A 21,079-nucleotide genomic window follows, 5' to 3' on the forward strand; every position below is an offset into this window, starting at 1 on the left:
AATACAAATAAAAAGATGTAAAAAAAAAAAAATCCTATTGAAAACCCGACTCCTATTTGCACTCTGCTCCCGGCCGCCCCAGTGCCGCTGAGGGAGTACTTTCTGTGCCTACTTGTGTCCCCCCCGGTGCCCTACAAAACCCCCCTGGTCTTCCCTCCGAAGTCACGGGTACTTACCTGCTGGCAGACTGGAACCGGGGCACCCTATTTCCATTGAAGCCTCTGTGTTTTGGGCACCACTTTGACCTCTGCACCTGACCGGCCCTGAGCTGCTGGTGTGGTAACTTTGGGATTGCCTTGAACCCCCAGCGGTGGGCTACCTTGGACCCAACTTTGAACCCTGTAAGTGTTTTCATTACCTGTGAACTTAACATTTACTTACCTCCCCCAGGAACTGTTGATTTTTGCACTGTCCATTTTCAAAATAGCTTATTGACATTTTTGCCAGAACTGTACATGCTATTGTGATAATTCAAAGCTCCTAAGATACCTGAGTGAAATACCTTTCATTTAAAGTATTGTTTGTAAATCTTGAACCTGTGGTTCTTAAAATAAACTAAGAAAATATATTTTTCTATATAAAAACCTATTGGCCTGGAATTGTCTTTGAGTGTGTGTTCCTCATTTATTGCCTGTGTGTGTACAACAAATGCTTAACACTACCCTCTGATAAGCCTACTGCTCGACCACACTACCACAAAATAGAGCATTAGAATTATCTCTTTTTGCCACTATCTTACCTCTAAAGGGAACCCTTGGACTCTGTGCATGCTATTTCTTACTTTTAAATAGTACATACAGAGCCAACTTCCTACACACATCACAAAAATATCCCCAAAATATATTGTCATGCATGCTCTGTGCTCACCTTTTGCCAACTTCACTGTCAAGCACTCAACAGCCCAGTGTCCATCTGTCCATAACCCCTGTCTGGCCTCCAACATGTGAACTAGACTCACGTGGGGCAACAACAATTCTGTACAGTGTGTGTAGTACAAGGATTGAAAGCACTACAATTCCCAGCAGGCACTGTTTCACCATTACAAAACCTGAACAGTGTATCCTATTTGAAATTACATTGAGTCTCCACATTGAAATGTACACACTTGAGAGGGTGCCATCTATATACTGAGTCGGTAGGACAGGCACTGACAGGAATGCTAAGGCCAAGAGGCACTGCTACTCTCTCTCCACTCAGCCACTACAGTGTCCTCTGCTCAAATGACCCTTCTCCCTCTACTCAGTCTTTGAACGGTAATCACCTGAGAGGATGCCATCTGTATACTGTGTGGGTAGGACAGGCACTGGCAGGAATGCTAAGGCCAGGAGGCACAGCAACTCTCACTTTACTAAGCCACCACAGTGTCCTCTGCTCCAATAACCCTTCTCCGTTTACTCAGACTTTGAACTGTATTCACCTGAGAGGATGGCATCTGTATACTGTGGGTAGTACTTGAAATAACATGACTGTAGATCCCAGGACGGTAAGTCCCTGTAATTCCAATAACCAGGCCAGTGCCCATATCACATTGTGCATCTGTCTGTGAACTCAAAATGAATTTTGACCACGTGGGAGGGACCAAGATACAGATCAGGGTACACTCTGACGTGGCTAAACACCTAGATCCATCTTGAGCAGCTTTGCTAATATTAACATATTGTGAACAGGAAGGACAGCTAAACCTGCGTGCCAAACAAATTTGAGACAGATCAAAGGCCCCAAGATGCATCATAGGAATGGTATTGGCAGCAGACACATTCACAGTGCACTGACCACATGATGACAAGCATCACATAGACAGAAGGTTCTGGGTCTGCCTGCATAACAGTCAACTAGGTCCTAAAATGACCACATCCTGCCCAGCCACAGTTCAGCCTGCACTGATGGCAATAAATTAGTCTATGACCATTCTTCTGAGTGCTAATAAACTCAGACATTCTGAAGCTAGTTGACTAAAATGGAATTGGTATGTTACCCAAATGTCAGGTCAATACAACTGATAGCATGTGTACCTATCACATAAGTGAAATCTGCAAATACAATGTGTACTGGCCTTAGCCAAATGTCACTGTTTACTATTGGAGGTAGATGTCACAATACAACCTTTAACATTGTGGGGGTCATTCCGACCCTGGCGGTTGACTACCGCCAGGGCCGGGGACCGCGGATGCACCGCCAACAGGCTGGCGGTGCATCCATGGGCATTCTGACCGCGGCGGTACAGCCGCGGTCAGAAACGGGAAACCGGCGGTGTCCCGCCGGTTTCCCACTGCCCTAGGGAATCCTCCATGGCGGCGCTGCAGGCAGCGCCGCCATGGGGATTCCGACCCCCTTACCGCCAGCCTGGTTCTGGCGGTTTTGACCGCCAGAACCTGGCTGGCGGTAACGGGTGCCGTGGGGCCCCTGGGGGCCCCTGCAGTGCCCATGCCAATGGCATGGGCACTGCAGGGGTCCGCTAACAGGGCCCCACCAAGATTTTCAGTGTCTGCCAAGCAGACACTGAAAATCGCGACGGGTGCAACTGCACCCGTGGCACCCCTTCCACTCCGCCGGCTCCATTCGGAGCCGGCATCCTCATGGAAGGGGGTTTCCCGCTGGGCTGGCGGGCGGCCTTCTGGTGGTTGCCCGGCAGCCCAGCGGGAAACTCAGAATTACCGCAGCGGTCTTTTGACCGCGCAGCGGTATTCTGACGGCGGGACTTTGGCGGGCGGCCTCCGCCGCCCGTCAAAGTCAGAATGACCCCCTGTATCTTTTGCATCAACAGGTCTGGCTGCTGCTGCGAATACTGAGCCCACTAGCCCATAGAGACTGTCACTATCCCCATGGATGAAGCCCTTTGTGAGGACACCACTTCTGGACGTCTGGACACGGAGGACAGTTCTGGTCCATCCGGGCAACCTAGTCACACAACACCAGTGAGACTCACTGTGACCACATCGCCTCCTCCCAGCGTCATTGCTTCAACATCTCAGGCAGCAAGTTGCCCCCAAACCTGTGTCCGAGGATTGTGACAACCATCTTGTGCCCCCTAGTCCAGGATCCTGAGTCACAGCAAAACACCTCCGACATTGATGGTCCTGGAACCAGTGGTAGTGGGCAAGGTGTGCTGAGGGGGCAGGCACCTGCGGGTAGGGTGCATGGGAGGGATGGTGTGGGCCTGTGACATGAGGCTGCTGGGGATGGTCCTGGCCAGGACACCATCAGCCAAGTCTTGGGAGCTTACCAACAATCACAAGGCGTGATGGGCCAGGTACTTGCCGAACTCAGGGACTTCCATGGTGAGTCTCTGGAAAAGTGGGAGGCCACCAACACCATCCTGGCCTCCCTAACAGGGGTGTTCAGGGAGATCAGTAGTACCCTGATCAGGGACTGTGAGCAACACCACACCCCTTCCTTTGGCCAAGCAACACCAACCCCTTCAACATCTGTGGCAGCCGCTGGAAGGGATGCCCTGTCAGGGGAAGGACCCGCCTCAGACACCCCTGCCTCTGCATTAGTAGATCCCCACCCCGCAAACAAGGACATCCACCCAAGACTGCAGGAGGTGTGGATGGCCAGCAAGTGACCGCTTCTTGAAAGAACTCCTTTGTGTGCCACAGATTCACTCTGTTGACTGTTCTTTGACCGCTTTCCATTTTCCATGTTAGTAGGACACTGGACTTTGAACTTCAAATGTTGTGACATCAACTAATTTGATTTCATTCACCATGACTGAACCCTTCACTTTACGTTCCTTGTTGAGTCTCACGATTATGTCCTGTACATATGTAAATAAACACACCTGCCTACAACCATTTGTCAACATTTTGAATGGTTGAATTGTAAACCATGTGATGCACATGAGAAAGACATACAATGGTAATGGAAGGAGGGATATTTCTCATGCAGTGTCATGCTGAGGAGAATTAGCAACACAATGACATAAGTGTCTGGTCACACCAGACATTTTATTGCACAGTACAGCACATAGGCTGTTAAAATGTCTGGACTGTCATAGCCAGGAATGGTAGCGCCATCGTGAGTCAGGCTAGATATATCACAAAGGTACCGTACCCCAGACCACAAAAGAATGGGCTTTGTCAGACCTTGTCGCATAAAATAGGCTAAGAAATGAGTGTATCTTGTCACTAGCTAGAGCCTTATCACATACCAAAACCATAAGCCATGGCAGACAGAGGGCAGTACAACAGTCCCTGATCACAGGTCCATCATGTTACAATGAGCAAGCATCTGGTGTCATGACACAGACCTATGTCAGTTTTGTGGCACAGGCATTGTCACCTGCAATGAAGAAACACATTGACAGCTACAAAAAGTTCATACAGGATCATTGTCAAAACAATGTGCAGGGAAAAAGCATGGATTGTACTGGATGACATGTTTCAAGGACACATGATCAATCATATGAGACAATTGGACCAACTCACCACATCAAACAAGTGTATTGTACACTTCAGAATTCCATCCACCCACTGTTGAAGCTGCTTTGGCACAGGACTCATATTCCCCACATCTGTGACCAGCATTACTTGAATCAATCCATGTTCACTTCATATGTCAGACCAGCAACAGCTGGATGTCACAACTACGAAATGCCCACATCGGGATGGCATGGTGAAGAGATCTGGATAAAACACAAACCAAGGATTTTAGGCATGACCCAACCCTCATATCAAACTTCAGTAGATCCTCTCACATTGAAAGAGACTGACACAAACAAAGCAGATCATCAAGGTAGCAACTTTTCCAAGTCTGACTTAGCAAACAAACTTTGTCTGTATACTGCATAGCTTCATATCCCCTGTCGATAGGAAACAAATACCTTTCTCAACACATCCTGGCCCCTACAGTTCCCCATACAGTCACAGTAATCACATAACATTACATACTTACATTCAAGTGAAGTAGTGATTGATGAGATCTGCCCACATGTCTTCACCTTCCTCTTCATCACTATCATCCTCACTTGGCATTTCTGAATTCTCACCTGGTGGTACTGCTAGCTCCCCCTCATCTGGAATATATGGGTTATCTCTGCTCAGGGCAATGTTGTGGAGCATGCAGCAGGCCACAATGATCTTACATACTTTATCGGGTGAGTAGAGGAGGGCTCCACCTGTCTTGTCCAGACACCTAAATCTGGCTTTTAAGAGTCCAAAAGCCCGCTCCACGACACGCTCTGTTATTCTGTAGGCATCGTTGAAGCGGACTTCCTCTGGCATAGTTGGGTTCCTCACCATTGTCAACAACCATGGACGGTTTGGGTATGCAGAGTTCCCTGTAATGTAATGGGACATATGTGCAACTATGAGTCCCACTTATCAGAATTTTTGCTGCAGACATTGCATACAAACAAACATGACATATGTGACTTACCAACCAGCCAGGCCCTCTCTGGGTACAGTCATGACATCAGCTGTGGAACTGCGCTGTTCCGCATGATGAAGGCATCATGGACTGAACCCGGAGAACGGGCAAAGACCTGTGATATGTAGAGGTCCGCCAGACAAACAACTTGGACATTGATAGAATGGAAGTTCTTCCTGTTACAATAGACTTGTTCATTGCCATGCGGTGGAACCAAGACAACATGTGTACCATCAATGGCTCCCACAACATGTGGGATATGTGCCACACCATAGAACGCAGCCTTCACATGGACAAAATCCTCACGTTGAGGACACCAGATGTAGCTGTCCAGGTGTTTTAAAATTGCTAAGAGTACATCCTTCAATTAAAGACTGAACATAGACTGGGACATCCCAGCAGATAGGGCCACTGTACTCTGTGGCAAGGAAGTGCAACACTGCCATGACTTCTGTAATGGGTGGTATGCTATTTAGGTGGCGAATGGCAGGCATCAGATCTGGCTCCAACTGATGACAGAGATCCACAATTGTTTGCCGATTTAGACAGTAGATCTTTCTTCGATGGCCTGAAGGTCTGGTAGTGGACGGTAGACAGGAGGATGTCTGATCCTTCACCTTCCTAGGTACCTATGTAGAACAAGTAAGGAGTTTATCCATCACTCTATTTGTCCATTGCAACACATATTAGGCATGTCAATGACAAATTGTGACAAGGCACGTCATAAGTTGAGGACATGATACACAGTATACATCACCACTGTCAATGACACAAAATCAACATGTTTCCTCCTTGCTTTGCCACAAATGTGTACATATCATCTATCTGGACAGCAAGAATTTGTGCATAATACTTGCCACTCAGACTGTGACTTGATGTCCCAAATATAAATTATTGCTGGGGGGTGGTCAGTGGTTTGTACCACAAAGCAAGTTGCCACATGTGTCAGCCAATATAGAAAAATGGTGTCCAACTCGAGAACCCACATTACAGGATAGGACAAGCACGTATCATTGGTATTAACAACATTTTCGGAGTTGTGTCACATTTTTATTAGTCATATAACACACTTCACCTCTAAAATGGGCGGTGCCTGACCTACTCTACTGAACATTATGAACTGCCTGCGACCGCCGGCAGAAGTCGTCATGTCGGTAGGCGGTTGCTACCGTGGCGGACATAGCCATAGGCTAACGTTGTTGCCAGTGGTATACACAGGCCAATGGCTGTATACGCTGGCGTTGACGGCCGCGTACATGGCGGACGTGACCGCCATGTTCTGAAATATCCCTCACTTGACTCCTGACACTGCTGCCAGCAAGACCTCCACGGCCTGAGCTGCTGTGTACCACCTCTGGGAGCAATTATGCCATGTCCAACCTTCTGGCAGGAGGAGCTGGAGAAGCTAGTGGAGAAGGTCCTAACCCTGTATGAACAGCTCTATGGTGCACCAGAGGAGCAGATAAGTACCTCATGTCCAGGTTTTTTCACTGTACTTCATGAATATTTTCCCTCCTCACAGGTTAGATTGTGCCCATGTGTGCCAGGATGAAAAGTCAAGGCCATGGAGTTTAAGTCGGTGTGGCATCAATGGGAGTGTCAATGTTCATGTAACTGTGTTCAGTGCCAGATGTTGGATTCTTAGACTTTGGTGTGTGTCTGTTTTGAGTGTACCCGGTTGTACATTATGTTGGATACACAAAACTAGGTGAGGTGGCATCACAGCCATTGCCATACATCACTTGACACATGGATGTTGTCAATGTGAGACCACATGTATTTGCATGACAGCATGAGCTGTGAGGGTATGTTGTATGTGTCAGGTGTGTGTAAAGTTAGCAATGTGTATGTTGCCTGTGAGGTTTCAAACCACATCTGGTCTTACTAAACTGTTATTCTGAAGGCATATCCTGACTCACTCTGCCCTTCGGGTTACTAAATACACACCACATGCCAATATGTCTTTGGCTACATGATATACTGTCATGCATGGAGGTGAAAGGAATGGAGCACCATGTAGGTTCTGTCTGCTCAGCCTGCAGAGACCAGGGCCTGTCAAATGTATCTCCCAGTATAGGTCCAAGTCTAGGCTGGTGTTCAGTCTTTTTAACTATGCAATTTTGACACAGTGCCCACTCCCTGTATCTAAGTATGTCCTGTCATGTGAACCAATCTCGGCTCTGTTAATAAATGCAGGTTACTGAGGTTCTTTCCCTGATGAGTAAGTAAATGGTTTTAGTAAGGAGACAATGATATGTGTGTTATGTGCACTTGGCATCACTGTCAATGTGTGTCTCTGATCCCTGACAGGGACACACATTATGGCGATGGCCTACTCAGAACTGGATGGCGTTTGAGGGAAGCACTGCAACCACAAATGGATGAGCAGACAGAAAATTCCTGCCTGTCACTTTGTCAGGTGATTGAATGGGGTATTGACTGCTCCCCCTGACAATTAGGGATGTCATGTGTATCAAACTGGTCTACCTTGCCTTCTGAATCTGGTACAGACCTGGTGGGAATCCTCAAACAACTTTCTCTGCAGGGACCAAAAATGGCTGTGTACAGTGATTTTTCATGTACGTTTTGTTGCTGTAGTGGGTGTAATTTCTGACCCACAGATCACTTCCCCTGAAAGTCACAGACAAAAGGTAAGTGAGTTATGGATTACTGTCCTCTGCCATGTGTCTGGGCATATGTGTATGTAGACATCTGCCACCCAGAAGCAAGTTTTCTAGAGTGTATGATGTGTGCTGGTGCCTCGCTGCAGTCTGTGGTGTGCTTGTACTCAACATAGATGTGACATAGCTTACATGGTTAATGGTTTGCAGATGTAGCAAACTACTTTCCCTTTGTAAGTGGGAAATGCCCTCTAAGTATAATTATGTCCCATGACTGTATCCAACATTCCTTGTGCCTACGTGTCAGCATGTGTCCTTTTCTCTTTAGGAAACATCCTTATTCTGCAATTTCAGACATGTTCTACCTATGTTGATGGGATGATGTCTGTATTCCCTCACATATATGTGCATGGAAAACTGTTAGTGGAATAGCACATTTACAATGTTTATCCATTTCATGTTGTGCCACAGACAGGAGTGTGTCAGCATTGTTTATTGTCTGACAGATACCTCTGTGCGTCATGGTATGTCATTTATCATGTAGGACTGCAAATGCAATGAGGGACATGGCATTTAGGCCCAGATTCTGGAACCACTCTGTGTTCATCAATGCCCTTGATGTGGCATCTTGTGGAAAAGTGCATTGCACATGTTTGAGGATTGAGGATTGTTCCCTGACTGTTGTCATGCATCATGGAGTGACTTGCAGTGATGTTGACATCACATGTGTTTGGGTTCAGGCATTCATCCACAGACAGATACCAGGGTTGGCATGTCTTAGATGTGGATAGTGATGTTTCTTCTCATTGGGCAACAGGTTGGGGTCCTTCTATTATTCCTTGCAAGTTTTGTGTCTCTCCAATATGCAAGGTACCGATCAGTATCACAAACATACTCAGATCATGTCACTGCAATGGGTGGCAGACATTAGTGGTAACTATCCTGGGGCTAACTGATTAATTGTTGTGTGTACTCTGGAGACATCTCTCTCTGACATATTGGACCTGATTTCAATGTTGTCCCTTTCAATGACACATGTGAGGCCTATCAGAGTGACATTGATGCTACCTCCTTTACTCTATTGGGACAAGTGTCACTTTTTGAGCTGTACATTGTTGAAATGTGTCAATTGTGACATGGGTATTTCCATGTCAACTACTCCAGGAAGTTGTACTTTTGTATCTGCAATAGCTGGATTTCATTGGCATCATCTCCAATTGTTGGTACCTCATATATGTGCAAAATAGATGTGTGCATAAACTTTTGTGTGAAATATGAGAAGTTACTTTACCAAGGGATTGTACTGTTAGCTACAAGTGAACTGAGGTCTGCTTCTTGTGGCACAGCTGTGAGGATGGAGAGGTCACCTAGTTGTTGTATGGTCAATGTGGTTGCAAAATTACAGCCATGCACTTGCAGTTGTCTGGGATCCTGATTAGCCTGTGGGTAACTTTGGTAAGTCCAGGTGGCATGCATGCATATGTGCCACTTTGATGAAATAATTTTACGTAGCCTACTTGATATGATGATATTGTTTGTCAATCAGAGTTGTGATTCAGGTGATATCATGTATATGGTATGACTCTATTTCTCATTATTTTTGCAGCATCAACACAACAGGCAAAGGAGACGCGACACAACCGAGTGGGAAAGCATCTGGCCAAGATACCACGACACAGAAAGATCCAGTGGCCTGGAGAGCAAGGGGTATGCCACAGAGGAGGCAGGATCGACATCCTCATCATTGGATTCTTCCTCCAGTGGCCACTCTCCTGTGGTGGCGTACCCATTGGGAACCACCCACCCAAGTACCATCTTTGTCCACCACCCCCGTTCTGTCACCGCCCTCCCTGTTGCTCCACACCCAGTTGGCCGTGCCCGCTCACTCAAGAGTTTGGGCATCTCCTTTGCTGCATGCACCTCTACCCGAGCCCCTGTTACCTCTGCTGCCGTCAGTGAGAAGGCTGTTGACCTTCTGAGAACAATCTCTGTGGGTGAGACTGCCATTGTGAATGCCCTTCAGGGATTCACAAGTCAGCTACAACAGACTAATGCATTCCTTGAAGGCATTCATGGTGCAATGTCTGGCCTACAGAGATCTTTTAAGGCTCTGACCTCCACATTGAGGGCAGCAGTCACCCCCAGCTTATGTTCCCCCCCCACTTTCCTCTTCCCAATCCAAATCCTCCTTTCCCTACCTACCCAAAGCACACAAACAGATCCTCATGCATCCACCTCAAAAGGCAAATGTAGCGCACACACACATAAGCACCACAAGACACACCGATACACTCACAAACAGCATCCACCCACAGACACAGCAACACTCACAACTGGCCCTGACACTACCACCACCCCAGCATCACACACACATCAAGCCTACATACAGACAACACCACAACAGTCACTGACACAGCCACCACACGCATCCTACCCGCAGGCACCACCTCAACAGACCCTCAGACATCCACCACAAGCACCACACATGCAGATATTACAACTACTGAGACACCTACATCCACCACATCCACCATACCTGCATTCACCACCCCAACAGACACCCACCCACAACGGCATCCCCAAGCACCTCCACCCCCAAACCCAAGACACATAAACATCCTCACTCACCCATCCAGCAGACACCCACCATACACATGCATACCTCACATAAGCGTGCACCCAAGACATTCCTACCTACACAGCCTACAACCACTCCCTCAACCTCCAAATCATATCCCTCTTCTGATGACCATCCCTGTGTTGCCAAAAAACTCTTCCTGTGTGATCTTGGCATTACCAGTGCTCTCCCCCCACCCCCTGAGCCACACCCAGAAGGATTCCACCCAGCTACCAGTCCATCCCTCCCACCTCAAAGGCCTCCCCTGCCCCCCTTCAAGTAGCCATCCACCCGAAGAAGCCCACCTCTCAGAAGAAGAAGACTACCCCTCCCCAGCCCAAACACGCCCCTCCACAATACGATCCCCCCTGATGATCCCTGAGGTTCCTGCCTGCCCCTTGATACCCCTTCCTGTGTAGGTTCCATGGCAGTCAAGTTGAGGCACAACAGTGTGCCATTATTGACATAAATTCATGGACTCGCCAATGGCGTGTGGACAATATTACTGTTTCTTAGTAATAAACCCAACAGTTGTTTTGTTTTGGGTACACCTTTGACCTGCAATTCCTTTTCTGGCTTTCTGTTGTCCCTGAGTGACTTTGGTTGTGTGCCTGCAGCTGTGTGTGTGCAAGCTTGTTTGCTGCTCCAGTTTCTGTTGTTAACAGTATGTAAGTTTGCGTGCAGTGCTGTTGTTGCCCAGGAGAAGGGTATATGTTGTTTGTATATGCAGTGAATGCAATGGTGTGTAATGGCATTGTGCACTGTTTGGTATGGCAAGTATTTCTCATTATGATGTCCAATGTGAGCATGTATGGTGTGAGACTTGTCCTCCCAATCTGGCTGATGTATTCATGAGATGTGTGTCATCTTGAGTTTTGTATGTGCAGACATGGAGTGTGTTGAATTGTGATAGCTGTGTCTGTGCATGTGTCCATTTAGGTGTGTGTCCCTTACAAATGGTTCCTGTAGAGGTATGTCCCACACAGTGGGAGTTGTATGTGCTTTGTTGACTTTCCCTTCCCCATTGTTTAGATGTGCCTGACAAATGGTTTTGGTATTATTTTTCCCTGAGACCCATGTAGGGCCATTTCCTGTGGAAATGTTGTTTGAAGGTCCTGATCAAAGTGTTTTATGTCCCAGCGCAGCCCCCTTCCCTGTGTGTCCCAGATGGCCCCATCACCATTGTGTAAGTATAGTTGTTATGTTGTTCTTGGTGTATTTGTGTCTTTATTTTTTATGCATTCCATTGTGCTGTGATGTGTATGTCCATTGCAGGGCTGTTTCTGGTGGTGTAGCTTGTGCCTCATGCCACATCGATAGGTCTGTCTGTTGTTTGTGTGGTCAGTCCCTGGCCAGTGAGAAATGTGGTTGTGTGAGCTGTAATTGTATAGGTGCCCTAGGTTTGTTGTTGAGGTGTGTGACAATGTTGTGTAGCCTTCAGTGTGCCTGTTCCTGGGCTGTGTGGCCATGTGTATTTGTGTAGTGTTGCAGTGCAGTGTGAGTGTGCTGGCCAAAGTGTGCGTATTGTGTGGGTGTACATATCCGTGTTGATGTATGTCAGTAAGTGTGTTGTATGAGACGTGTGCTTGCTGCCTGTGGTGTACCCCTCTATGATGTGTTTTCCAGTGCTACAAGCTCTTTTAAAGGTTGATGATACAGGTAGGTGTGTGTGTGTGTGTACTTATGGTTGAGGGCATCCATGTCGATGTTGATTTTAAGGTCTCTCAATGAGCAGCGGCATGATGTTTGTGAATGGCTCTATGGCAGCCCCAAATGTGTAAAGTCGTCTGCAGGTGAGTGTCTCCCTTTATACTGTCAATTTCCGTCACCTTTTACATGGTGTTTGGACCGTCACAGTCACACTGGTGGTGTGTAACCTCATAATTGTTCTGGCAGAAACACTGTCTCCACTGGCCTGTTTATGTTTCCTCTGCACCGTGGCGGTCTGTGCTACCTGGCGGTGCCAGCGGACCACTGGAGGTAATCTGTTTGTATGACCGCCACACTCGTAATACGGCGGTCCACTCTGCCATACCGTTGGCAGTCGGACGGCCAACATGGCAGTCATGTGACCACCAAACTCGCAATGAGGCCCTAACTCTGACATTGATTTTTGTAGTTTGAACCAAGATATCTCCTTCCATGAAATAGTTTCTCAACTTAAATGATTAAAAAGAGGTAAAACGCCTGTACCCGATGGCCTCTCTGTTGAATTTTACTCTCATTTCTCGATCATATTATATTATCTCATATGTTTGTACTTTTTTCATCTTTTTCATCTCCCAATTCACCTAAAGGCACCTGTTTAGAAGCACCCTTCTGTCTTATCCACAAGAAGTGAAAGATCCTACCTTATGTAAAATTACAGGTCCTTATCATTATTTAGTAGTCACTATAAAATGTTTGCTAGAATTTTCATTTTACATTTAGAATCCTTTTTGCCTAAATTAATTTTTCCAGGAACAAGCTGGCTTCATAAAGGGATGACTTGGCTCCGACAATATTAGATTGTTTTTAAATGTTTTAAGTAAAGCCTCTACTCTTAAATACCATTTACAAGATATTAGCATCAATGCTGAAGCGGCCTTTCAGACTTGATTGAACTGTTATGGTTAAAGCCTTGCATTGGCACAGTTTTCATCACAAAATCATTTCTGTAAACTCCACTTTATACAACTCCCAAAAAGCTTCCGTAATAGTAAATGGGAATACTTCTCACTATTTCACATTTCAAAAAGATGTTTGACAAGGTTGCCCCTTGTCTCCATCAATATTTATGCTTGCATTAGAACCATTTCTAAGATCAGACAAAATCCATTAATTCAGGGTTCCAATACGACACCCACCTTTTGAAACTTGAGGCATATGCAGATGACATTCTTCTCTTTATTTCAAATCCTGAAATGTCCCTACCAGCCTTCTTGCAGAGCATTCTTACTTTTAAGAACATTTCTGGTAATAAAATACATTTAGACAAAATGAAATTTTATCTTTAAATAAATTCTTTAATAAAAACACATTTTCATACTCTGGCTTCACTTGGAATCCTACAAAAATTAAATATCTAGGGATCTGGTTCACTAGTTTAATCAATACTACTGTTTGTATTACCATTAAAAAATCTTCTTCTTAAACCTCAATCCTTGCTTTCTAAATGGAATCCCCTTTTTTTTATCTTGGTGGGGTCAGATGAAGATTTCCCCTATTATTCTTTATAATTTATCTCTAAGGCCTGTTCATATTTCTCAGACTTAATTTCAGAAAACTGATTCACTTTTGTCATAATTGTTATGAAATAGAAAACATCCTGTATCTCTCAGTCCAAACTCAAAAACAGTAGAGTGTGGAGTAAACTTTCCTGGCTTTTAGTACTTTCACAAGGCTTTCTAACTTTGACAGGCATCCTTTCGGTGATTAAATGGCTCCTCTCATTTTTTTTACTGCTATGGCTTGCTATAGGAAAATATTTTATTTCTCCTATTTCTTTTCAGAAGTTTATTTTCCACTCTTGGTATCTGCCTCACTTTTCATCTCCTATCTTTAAACATTTATTTAAAATATTACCACCACTGTTTTCTCATAATTCTTTGTGTTGTAATACTTTTCTTCAGATGCCCATTTGGAATACTATCTTTGCTATACTTAATAATAGACTTATCTTCTGGAAACTACAGTGTTATAATATCTCATGGGGTTCCTATTTCCTTTCCTCAATTTCAACAAAAATGTAACTGCCCTGGCTTCTTTCAATCTAAATTTTCTATTTTAATTTATTTATTTTTGGATATCTTCCTCATGTTACCCTCCATCTCTAATGACACTCACATTAATTGTCCTGTACTTCAAATTTTATCTTCTTACCCTATAACTTCTTTTATGTATACATTTTTAAATTCTTCTGGATGTCCTAGACAAAGAATTTGCTTTAATCTCCATGGTGAAGAGAATTGGGATACTCCTGGTCAATTTACCTTTTGTATAAATTGTTGATTAAAATTCATAAAACCTCAAGAACGGTCACAATTACTGAGATCTTAGTTTGTATTTATAATAGGTTACATTTTATTCCATTCGCCCTAACTAAATTTTCCACGATTTACAACCCGCCTGAAGCACATGTTGTTTTTCTGTCCTAACACTACTCTTTTGGCATAAGGTTTCGTATCAAATGAATCTTATTTTTCAAACAACCATTCCATTTAGTATACCCTCTATATTCTTATGTAGTCTGGCTGAAAATTGGCATTCAAATTTTTACCAATAATATGTTAGCAGGTCTCTAGCTTGCCAATTGGAAATGTACTTCTAATTTTTCCTATAAGACCCAATGGTAAGCAGTATGCTATCATCAACGGCTGGAGAGAGCATACCCTGACTCTACCCTCATAAGTAAAGAATTATTGTGGTTACCCTTACAACATTTCTCACTCACACTAGTGCACTCTCTACTGAGAAACAGATTTTAAGAGCTGACACCGTCATATCTCCCTGATATGTTTGAATTCCCAGCTATACTGATTCAATCTTATTTGCTACCATACTATTGCGTGTTGTAATTTTGATGACTGTCTTTGGTTACTGCATACAATACTATACTCATAGCTCTCTTCCTTCCCTCTACCTACCCACCTCTTCCAAAAACAAATCTTTTAAATAGAAGCTTTTATTATTTCATCTATCACATGAAATTGTTTGTACTATTCTTCAGTTCATTATGATGTTTTGGATATTCATGATGTTAAGATATTACTGTTCTTGATTATTGATATCAGACTCCATGGTATTTCTTACTTTTCCCTAATAAAGGTTTTAAACTTTAAAAAAACATCTACTGGATGAATTGTATAATGTGAAACCAGAAAAACTGAGATCAATCCTGTCGTCTCCACTTCACCAAATATTGTGATCCTGGGAAAATATTTGTTCACAAAACCTTACAGTATTTTTCTGTGTTATCACATGGGGAGCACCTCAAATTCATGAGTTTCCTCCATTACTTCGTTCACAATCGTTTGTACCAAAAAGAAGACCAATGAACATCAACTAATTACTTGCCTTGCCGGGTGAAACAAATGTGCTCTCTTAAGTTGATTTGATGTCACGGTACACCCAGCTCGATCTTCATAGGAACCAAGAACACTCTGGCTTTTTTGACCATGGAAGGCTTGTACCAGTTCAAAAGGATGCCCTTTGCACCAACATTGGTCGTCTGGGTTTTCCAGTGGGCCATTTTTCTCAGGCATAAAAGATCCTGTCAATTTGCATTATGAAAATATCCTTATTTTAAATCAAGATGAAAAATCACAAACTGAAACACTGTTAGGTGTGTGTGAAAGGTCCAAACAGAATAGGTTACCTTTGGAATAAGATAAGTACAATTTGTACATGGATAAGGCAGGCTGTTATAGTTATAGTATTTTTTGGGAAATGAAGGGATGTTGTGGATTAAACAGTCTACCTGACCCAGTCCAAATTGCACTTATCTAATTTCAAAGGCAATAGGTGAATTACAAAGATTTTCTGATTAATCATTTTAAAGGAGCACCAGCAATTGCTATCTATCTGTGAAATACGTGAAATACGTAGATAGTAAGAAAAAATAGTTTAGTATTTTATGTATACAATATGTGTTCAAAGGAAACTAATTAGGAAAGGAATGGAGTATGTTTGGAAGTGTGAGCAGCAGACAACATTTGAGGTCAGGACATATTGTGAAGGCTACCTCCATATAATCATTCAAAGCCAGAAGGAAAAGTGTGCAGTCGCGGCTGGTGTTGGGGCAAGATGTCAGGGTGGGGGAGGAGGGAAGACAGTGGGGGGGGCAGGGGAGAGGCGGGAAAGGAGAAGCAAAACAAAAATGGAAAAAAAGACACTTACCTGCCCCACTGCGACAATACCTGCCTTCACGCAACATTGAAGGCACAGGCTCCCAGCCTGCCATGCGCCCAATCCTAACACTACTCTCATGCTCCCACCAGCATGAGAGCAGCATCAGGATTTGCCTGAGCGCCCAGGCTTTGTGCTCTTAAGGACTGAGAGCCTATGTCTGTTGTCTCCAACGCGGCAACACAGCTAGGGTTGGAGACAGCTCTGTGCGCATGTCAGTTTGGCTGTACTGAGACTACGGGCCAAACCCACATGTGCACTGAGGGGAGTGCACACCACTCACCCTCCCTGCCTGTCATCCTCCATGGTCCCGCCCCTTGAAAAGTTTCTGTTGTGCACACTCGTACACACGCCCATCCATCCATCCATTCACACATTAATCCTTACCTGTTCTGACTATGCTCCTGTCCACCCACCCATCCAACAATTAATCCATGCATTTTTTATCCATCCACCAGTTCACCCACACACCAATTCAACTATTACTCCATTAATCCTTGCCTGCTGTGCCCATGACCTGTCCAGCCCTCCCATTAATCTTGCCACTAATCTGTGTCTATTGTGCCAGTGCATCAGTCGACAACGTCCACATAACCATTAATCTATGCCTCCTGTGCCAAGGCACCAGTCCAGCTGCACATTCATCTAACTATTTATCCATGTTTCCTGTGCCTATGTGCATGTCCACGGACCCATCCATCCATCGACCCATTAATCCACAGCTGCTGGGCCTATGCACCAGTCTGCATACCCATCCACACATTAATCCATGCCTGCTGCCCCAGGCACCAGCCACCCACACACCCATCAATTAATCCAAGCTTGCTGTGCCCAAACGTCCATCTACCCATTAATCCATGCTGGCTGCACCCATGCACCAGTCCACAAACCCATCCATCCATTAATCCATGCCAGCTGCACCCATGCAGCAGTCCACATACACATCCATCCATTAATCCATGCCTGCAGTGCCCAAACATCCATCTACCCATTAATCCATGCCGGCTGCACCCATGCACCAGTCCACATACCCAACCATCTATTAATCCATGCTAGCTGCACGCATACACCAGTTCACATACCCATCCATCCATTGATCCATGCCTGATGTGCACAGGCAGCACCCGACCCACACATCCATCGATTAATCCATGTCTGCTATGCCCACACGCCCATCTACCCATAATCCATCGTAGCTGCACCCATGCACCATTCCTCATTCCCATACATCCATTAATCCATGCTTGCTGTGCCCAAACGTCCATCTACCCATTAGTCCATGCCGGCTGCAACAATGCATCCGTCCACAAACCCATCCATCCATTAATCCATGCCAGCTGCACCCATGCACAAGTCCACATACACATTCATCCATCCATGAATCCATGCCTGCTGTGCCCACACATCCATCTACCCATTAATCTCTGCCAACTGTACCCATGCACCAGTCGACATACCCATTCATCCATTAATCCATGCCGGTTACACCCATGCACCAGTCCACATATCCATCCATCCATTAATCCATGCCTGCTGTGGGTACACACTCATCTATCCACTAATCCATGCCGGCTGCACCCATGCACTAGTCCACATCCCCAACCATCAATTAATCCATGCCTGGTGTGCCCAGGAAGCAGCCTACCCACACATCCATCCATCAATACATGCCTGCTGTGTCCACAAGTCCATCTACCTATTAATCCATGCCAGCTGCACCCATTCATCAGTCCAAATACCCATCCGTCCATTAATCTATGCCAGCTGCACCCATGCACCAGTCCACATACCCATTCGTCCATGAATCCATGCTTGCTGTACCCAAACGACCATCTACCCATTTATCCATGCCAGCTGCACCCATGCACCAGTCCACAAACCATCCATCCATTAGTCCATACCAGCTTCACACATGCACAGTCCACATACACATCCATCCATTAATCCATGCCTGCTGTGCCCACACATCCATCTCCCCATTAATCCATGCCTGCTGCACCCAGCACTAGTCCATATACCCAACCATCCATTAATTAATGCTAGTTGCACCCATGCACCAGTTAACCCATCTATCCATTAATCCGTGTCTGATGTACACAGGCAGCAGCCTACCCACATATCCATCCATTAATCCATGCCTGCTGTGCCCACACGTCCATCTACCCATAATCCATGCCAGCTGCACCCATGCACCAGTCCACATACTCATCCACCCATTAATCCATTCCAGCTGCATCCATGCACCAGTCCACATACCCATCCATTAATCCATGCCAGCTGAACCTATGCACTAGTCCACATACACACCCATCCATTAATCCATGCCTGTTGTGCCCAGGCAGCAGCCTACCGACACTTCTATCCATTAATCAATGCCTGCTGTGCCCACACGTCCATCTACCCATGAATCCATGCCAGCTGCATCCATGCACCAGTCCACATACCCATCCATCCATCAATCCATGCCAGCTGCACCCATGCACCAGTCCACATCCCCCATCCATCCATTACCCCATGCCAGTTGTACCCATGCACCAGTCCACATACACGTCCATCCATTTATCAATGCCTGCTGTGCCCAGACTGCAGCCTACCCACACATCCATCCATTAATCCATGCCTGTTGTGGCCATGCGTCAGTCCACCCACTCCCCGCCCGTGTCTGTCATGCCGATGTGCCAGCCGTCCCACCCACCCATCTACCAATAAATCCATGCACATGAACCAGTCTCTCCGTGCAGCAGTGAGTTGACACCGCTACAGCTGAGCTGTAAACACACACCCCACCGCACACAGGCTCTCTCTTCAGCCAGGGCGGTCGGCCGGCCATGTGTGACTCAAATGCCTCGTTTATGCTAAGCGACTGCTGCAGGGACTCGGGTTTTTTATTTGACATCAGATATGACCCGCCGCCAGTGAACTGTGGAGACAGAACATTTTTCCCGGGCACTGAACAGTGCATGGCATGGAAGTTCCAGGAGCCCTCCCCCAGCACATAAACTTTAATGGGCAACAGCTGCAGCCATGATTCTTCACCGGTGAATCACGGGCATTCTCCTGCCAATCTACTGCGCAAAATGAAAAAAAATAAAACGCGTGCGCCCTCCCCACCCTGATCCTCCAGGCCGTTAAACGCGAAGCGCCGTAAATCTCCACCTGTAAAATAGATGCCCACCATGGCAGGTCGCTTGGCATCACCCGCGTGGCATGCCGGCTGCGAGAGCCGGAGCCTGGCGCGCTGGAGGCGCACGGAAGGTGGCGCGCACCTGAACCCACATCCACTGAGCGCCTGGAGGGGGCGCCAGGCGCCACGCTGGAGATCGGGCAGGAGTCCTGCCTGATAGATGGCAGGGGTGGCCAAGAGTTCACGCTAACCATTGAGCCGATCAGCCAGACTGAGGGTTTACAGGTGTTGGCTAGGCACAAGTGGTCTGCCGGATCGCCGGACTATCACCTTCACTGCTGGGCCGGTCTCTGTCCGCATGGTTACAAGGAGGGAGCGGAAAATGCCAAAAAGTAAAAAACACCACAGTCTACTGGGCAGGAGAATTAGAAAAAGGGCACTTTTCTTGCTCAAACAATGAAACCTACCTGTATTCCGTCTGCCCATGTCCCCTTAGGACCATACAACGCAATTCAAGAAGGCACAGGCTAACCACAGGGATTCTGATTCAGCTCTTGCCCAATAAGAATATCCTTAACACAAGGCCCTCTTCTTATTGATCGGAAGGTTGCCCAATCAGAGTAAAGGTTCACCGGTGCATTTTTACACCCAAATGCATTGTTAGCTTTTGGCCACCATGCAGGGCCAATTTACTGCTGCCTACATGTCCCCACCAATCTCGCTCATAGCTGCTGAGATTGTCCAGGGCCTGTGGGACCCCCTAACATCTGTGGTCTGATGGTTCACGCTGGAATACGTCATTTGCATTTATCCCATGAATCTCCCCCATCTTTAATTGGCATCTCCCAGTGTAATATCACTTGGGTGTCCCCATGTGGACACACCCCTTTTGACACACTGAACACAGTGACTATCATGGTACACTAACTATGAGTCCACATTAGTCAGCCAGCAGGAACGCCATGGTCCCACATCTGAACTGGAACCCAATAGAATGGCCTCTTTTGCATTTCGACAAACGTGTTCCTCTTAACTGGAGGAGCCAGAAGCAGCACAACTCGGTCAATACACAGAACAAGACACTGTCCAGGCGCCAGGTGGCATCATCTTCTTTATCCCGCTCAGGCTCCAGCTTCTCCTGTGATTAGGATTTCTGCTCAAACAGCACCAACTTTTGCAGGACTTCAGCGGCCATTTTGTGTGAGATCACTGCACTTAAGACGTCACTCTTATATAGACTCACAATTCTTCACTATGCACACAGATCCTGCTGGCAACAAAACCCAAGGAGGACTGAAAGTCAACCTGCCTTGACTTCTAAGCCAATTACATGACAAAGACTAGCATCCCTCAGGCCTCTATTTTTACGGATGACTTTGCCAACACTGCAAAAGTCTGTGGCACTGCAGGATCACTGGCAGACCCAATGTCCTCCAAACATTTCAAGCATATCCTAATTAATAG

This window comes from Pleurodeles waltl, chromosome 10, assembly GCF_031143425.1.
Source record: "Pleurodeles waltl isolate 20211129_DDA chromosome 10, aPleWal1.hap1.20221129, whole genome shotgun sequence".
In the NCBI taxonomy this organism is placed as follows: domain Eukaryota; kingdom Metazoa; phylum Chordata; class Amphibia; order Caudata; family Salamandridae; genus Pleurodeles; species Pleurodeles waltl.